Consider the following 6,292-nt stretch of genomic DNA (forward strand, 5'->3'; position numbering starts at 1 on the left):
TCATGCTTCCTGGGGCAAGGAATTGCTGGCTGTAGGCTATATAGTGCAGTATCCAGAACCATGAGGAAACTTTCCTAGGAAAGAAGGAATATTTGGAACCATGTAAATGAGGATATTCCTAGGGCCACTCTTGCATCATAAGACAAGACACATGAGCAAAAGGATCAGGGAGGACCCTACGCTTTGGCCTGGCTTAGTCTCTAAACTCACTGAATGGTTAAGCTCTGAAGGAGAGCTCTCCCACAGGTCAATCTGCAAAGAGTGGGAAAGGTGTTTTCTTCTTCTTCTTCTCCTCTTCTACTTCCTTCTCCTCCTCTTCCATATCCTCTTCCTCCTCTTCCTCTTCCTCCTTCTTCTTTTGAGATATCTTGACATTCAAGGAAAGCTCTGTCATAACGTTAGCTGGATATAAGCCTAAGCAACAGATGCCTCAGAGTCTAAGTTCTAGCAATAACACATTAAAATATTAAAATGTCCAGGTTTCAATAAAAGGTTAAAAAATAGACAAAGAAACAGGAAATGAAGGTCCAAGCAAAGAAGAATGTTAAGGCATTGGAAACTATGAAGAGGAGAACCAGACCTCGGACATACCAAACAAAGACTTTTTAAAAAATCCTCAATTTGCTCAAACAGCTAAAGGAAAACATGGGCAAAGAACTAAAAAGAAATCAGGAAAATGATGAGCACAGAAATATAAATAGAGACATATAAATTGTGGGAAAAAAACAAATAGAGCTGAAGACCAGTAACAGAAATTAAAAATTCCAAGGGAGCAGATGTGACTCAAGCAGTTGAGCACCCACCTCCCACATGGGAGGTCCTGGGTTCAGTTCCTGGTGCCTCCTAAAGAAGACAAACAAACAATGAGCAGACAACAGACAATGAGCAATGAAAAATAATGAGCACAAACAACGAGCAAAGAAAACAACAAGCAAACAGACAAGGGAACCATCTTCGGGGAGGAGGAGAGGGAAATTCCTAGTGGGATTCAGCAGTCGATTGGAGTTGATGGAAACAAAAATCAGAGACCTTAAAGATATTGCTATTGAAATCATCCCCTCTAAAGAGCAAAGAAAAAAAGAATGAAGAAAAGTAAACAGAGCCTGAGGAACCTGTGGAACATCATCAAGTACACAAATACATGCATTGTGCAGGTCTCTGAAGAAGAGAAAGAAAAGGTCAGAGAGAATATTTGAAAAAATAATGGCTGAAAACTTCCCAAATTTAACATAAGATATGAATATAGGGAAGCGGATTTGGCCCAACGGATAGGGCGTCCACCTACCACATGGGGGTTGAGGGCTCAAACCCAGGGCCTCCTTGACCCATGTAATGAGCTAGCTCATGTGCAGCGCTGTTGCACGCAAGGAGTGCTGTGACATGCAGGGGTGTCCCCTGTGTAGGAGAGCTCCACGTGCAAGGAGTGTGCCCCGTAAGGAGAGCTGCCCAGTGCAAAACAGTGCAGCCTACCCAGGAATGGCGCCACACACACACAGAGTTGATGCAGCAAGATGCAACAAAATGAGACACAGATTCCTGATGCTGCTGACAAGAATACAAGCGGACACAGAAGAACACACAGTGAATGGACACAGAGAGCAGACAACTGGGAGGAAGGGGAGGAGGGGAGAGAAATTTTTTTAAAAAGATATGAATATACATCCAAGATGTTCAATGAACTCCAAGCAAGATAATCCCAAATAAACCTAAGTCATGGAATATTAAACTATGTCAAGGGGCCTGCATGGGGGCCTGAGAGGAGTGAGCACAGCCACTGAGATTCTTGCCTGCTGGCAACAGGAATTGAGGAAAGGAATGTTTCCCTTTAGTTCTTCCCTTTGGTCCTCAGAGTGAGAGACTAATGCCCAGGTTATTGAGGTAAAAAACAGATTTAGGACATGTGGGGTCCTCCCCTCACCTGGAATCACTCAGGCACACCAAGGGCAGTCCTTGTGGGGTTCTTGTGGCCAGCAAAGATGACTGCCCCCTTACGGAAGCACCGGTCTGGCACTGGGCCTGTGAGGGAATGTCCTAGAGCTTCTAGGTCTAACCCAGGTTAGGTGGAACCACTATGGCCCCCTGAATACCAGAATCCCCAGATTGACAAGGAATGTGCTACCACAAGCCCTTGACTGAGCTGACTGAGGAGAAGTATGAGTGGGAGCTCAGGAAGACTCAGCTCATCAAAGCTGCCCCAGCAATGAAATCAAGCTCTGTGTTTGAAGACCCAGTGATCAGTAAATTCGTCAGCATGATGATGGAAGGAGACAAAATCCTGGTCAGATCCTTCATGACGCAGACTCTGGGAGCTGTGAAAAAGAAGCAGTTTGAAAAGTACCATGCTGCTTCTTCAGAAGAACAGGTGACCATCCACGGTAATCCCTACACTACCTTCCACCAGGCACTGAAAAACTTTGAACTTGTGTTTGGGCTAGTACTCATCCTCAAGGGTGGCCACAGTGCTCCTAGCTGACAGGCATTGCTGTTCCTGGCCATGAAGTGGATGAATAGTGAGTGCCAGCAGAAGCACCAGTGATGCCAGAGAAGCTGTCACTCAAGCTGCTGCAGGCTTTCCACCACCAGGGCCCTATGATCAAGAGGAACCATGACATGCACAAGAAGGCCAAGGCCAACCATGCCCTGACCCACTACCACTGGTGGTAGCAGGAGCAGGGGAGAGGCTCCAGGGAGAGCCCTGGCCTTTCTGCTGCAAGAAACAATATGAGCCATTGCTACCTTGAAAAATACCTGTGGGTTAAGGATGTCATTCCTTCTTAATGGCAGATCTTTCAAGAAGGATGGAGCGGCATGTTTGTTGCGCTTAATCCTTTCTTTGGGGGCTAGAACTTGCCCCCCCTGCTCCATCTACTTGCAAAGAGAGAACATGAAGATTTGGGGGTTTCCCCCACAAGTAAGTCAGGGCACATTTGGCCTTCTCTTCCCTCAGTTTGGTGTGGACCTTCAGTGGATGTGAAAGGTATAGTATCAGAAAATATTTATTAGAAAATTCTCACCCTGAACTGGTAGTGTAGAATGTGATTTATTAAAACTGGAGGAAAAACTAAAACTAAAACAACATACAAAAAATCAAACTGCAAGTGCCAAAGATAAAGGGAGAATTCTGAAACCCACAAAAGAAAAGCAACATGTTATGTAGAAGGTAGCCTAAGTAAAAATAAGTGCCAATTTCTCCTCAGAAACCAGGAAGGCAAGAAGGCGAGGAGATGACATATTTAAAGTACTGAAAGCAAATAAGTGCCAACCAAGAATTTTATATCTTGCAAAACTGTCTTCCAAAAATGAGGGAAGGATTAAAACATTCCCAGATAAACAAAAGCTGAGGGAATTTGTAGTGCCACCAGGCTGGCACGACAAGAGATGCTGAAGCGAGTTCTACAGGTTGAAAGGAAAGGCCAATAGACACCAGATCAAAGCTGCATGAAGAAATGAACCTCTCAGGTGAGGGTAACAACATGGTAAATATACATGCCAGTATTATTGTATTTTTGGTTTGTAATTCCACTTATATTTTTACTTCCTAAAGGATGTAAAAGGCAAATAAATAAATGTAATGAGAAATCAGTGATTTTACACTCATAATGTATAAACATGTAATTTGTAACAATTACTATATAATGGTGGGGGTCAGATGGGTATAGGAACCTAGTTCGTGTGGACTATTGAAGTTTTTAAATGGGATCAAAGCAAACAAAAGTGTTACAGATTTACAATGTTAAATTTAAGCCCCATGGTAACTACAAGGAAAATGTCAGAGACTCTGCAAGCTCCTAGAGACATAAATTAGAGTGCAGGCTGCAAGAGGCAGGGGCAAGGGGAATAAAGAGTTAAAGCACAATGGGTGTAGGGTTTCTGTTGGCTGCTCCAAGAAAATACCATGAAATGGGTTGGCTTAAATAATGGGAATTTATTAGCTTACAATTTTGAGGCCCTGACAATGTCCAAATCAAAGTATCATCAAATCAATGCTTTCATCCTGAAAAACAACTTTCAGTGTTCCTTGGCTCCTCTGCCACATGGCAAGGCACATGGTGGCATCTCCTGGCCTCTTCCTTCTTTTCTGGGTTCTGTGTCAGCTTCTTGCTTCCTGTGGCTTTCTCTTTCTTTGTCTGAATTTCATTCTCTTATACAGGACTCCAGCCATAGGATTAAGACCCTTCCTGACCGAGGTGGGCCACACCTTGACTGAAGTAGCCTCATCAAAAGGTCCTACTGAAAATGGGTTCACACCCATGGAAATGGATTAGATTTGAGAATGTGTTTTTCTGGGGTACATATAGTTTCTATATAGGGAGATGGGAAAGTTTTAGTATGAATGGTGATGAGGGGACCAAAATATTGTGAATGTGATTAATCCCATCGAATGGCTGAAATGGGAAAGTTGAGTGGTTGAAATGGGAAAGTTTATGTCATATATATGTCCCCACAATTTTAAAAAAGAGAACTAAAGAGACAATGACAATGAAATGCATGCATGATCCTGGATAGTGTTTAGCAAGGGAGGAAAAAAGACTCAAGAGGACACTACTGGGACACATGAAAAAATTGAAATATGAATTGTAAGCTTTCTATCGATATTCTTGAACTTGATAACTATATTTAAGCTAGTTACGTAAGTGAATATTCTCATTCTTTGGAAATGTAAATGGCAATATTTAGTGTTCAAGTAACATGATGTATAGAACCTATACTCAAGTGTTCAGAAAATGAATGTATTAATAGATAGATAAATGAATGGATGGAAAAATAGAATGAGACAGCAAATGTGACAAAACATTGAAGCTGGTGAATCTGAGTATTTGGGGGGTAGAGGTATGTTAGAGGTCTCTGGATGGAGTTTATATTATTTTTGTAACTCTCCTATATGTTTGAAATGTTTGAAAGTATACCAAAATAAAAAGTTACAAAAATCTTTGAACAGCTAGTGCAGATTTCTGAAGTTTTAGCTGCAAGAATGTGTTTATTTTGCAATGAATGAAGGTGAAAGGAGCATTCTCAAAATTGATACTTGGGAGCTTAGGCTCTGAGCACAAGAACAGTTTCCACTACATCTTTCAAAGTAAGACTTATTTACCTTATTAACAAATCAAGAGTACTGAGTTTCTATGAAGGAGAGCAGAATAAAAAGAAAGGATTAAATGGTTTATTTGCTCAGATTGTTTACAGAGGTATGCTAGTGGATAATAGATGTATTTGAACATATTTTAGAGTTAATAGCACTTAAAGTTGTTTTAAAGTTCTTTAAAAAAGAATAACACATTAAAGTCCATTTAAAATTGCAAAAATGACATCAATGACCAGAAAGTAGAGGCTGAATGAGTACTTCAAGTTAAAATTAATTACCAGAGCAACTACTGGCCATAAGCAATGAAACTAAATACAGAGATGGAGATAAAAGGAAAAGAAAATGATAAAGCCTGAGGAAGGAGTTATATCTGGATGGGAGGATGATAACAAATTTAATTAGGGGGCAAAACAACAAAGAAGAAAAAAGGAAAAGAAAAGGATATGTGAAATATTTTCATTGGTCCCAGAAATCTAATGATTTTAATTAGATCTTTTTGAAATTCATATTTCCTACATGCCTACCAATGGCTGAAGGTGATGCAGAAATAATTTTTATCATATAATAAAATAATTTTATAACAATAAGGTAGACCTGGTAATTTTTTTAATGGTCACATGACCCTACTTCCTATGTTTAGCAAAGAAAGGGTGAAATTGAGGTTCTAGACTTAATCATTATTTTCCCAGCCTAAAATAGTGGGAGGGGATCAAGCCTCTCAAAAGGAGGCATCTGCCCATTAGTGGAAAAGCAAATGAAGAATAGGATTACTGAATGTATTAGCCTAAGGGGTGCTGATGCAAAATACCAGAAATTGGTTGGTTTTTATAAAGGGTATTTATTTTGGGTAGGAGCTTACTGATAGCAGGCCATAAAGCATAAGTTACTTCCCTCACTAAAGTCTATTTCCAAAGTGTTGGAGCAAGATGGCTGCCGACGTCTGCCAGGGTTCAGTCTTCCTGGGTTCCTCTGGGCTCAGATCCTCTGTTTTCTCCACAAGGTCAGCTGTAAACTATGAGACTCTCTAGGCTTTTGCCTGTCTCCACAAGGTCAGCTGTGGACTATGAGGCTCTCTAGACTTTCCCTCCCTCCACAAGGTCAGCTGTAGACTATCAGGCAAACGGCGCTGTCTTTCTCCCTGGAGCTCCAGCTTCAACATCAAACTCCAACATGAAAACTCCAACATTAAAAGCCCTCCAACTCTGTCTT

The 6,292-nt window shown here is 41.1% G+C and overlaps 1 pseudogene; it reads left to right on the forward strand.

Annotated features, from left to right (window-relative positions):
* Window positions 1-1,082: 1,082 nt before the first annotated feature.
* LOC101419902 (small ribosomal subunit protein uS7m pseudogene) lies at window positions 1,083-2,664 on the forward strand (annotated as a pseudogene).
* Window positions 2,665-6,292: the final 3,628 nt, after the last annotated feature.

Source organism: Dasypus novemcinctus, chromosome 14 (genome assembly GCF_030445035.2).
Source record: "Dasypus novemcinctus isolate mDasNov1 chromosome 14, mDasNov1.1.hap2, whole genome shotgun sequence".
Classification (NCBI taxonomy): domain Eukaryota; kingdom Metazoa; phylum Chordata; class Mammalia; order Cingulata; family Dasypodidae; genus Dasypus; species Dasypus novemcinctus.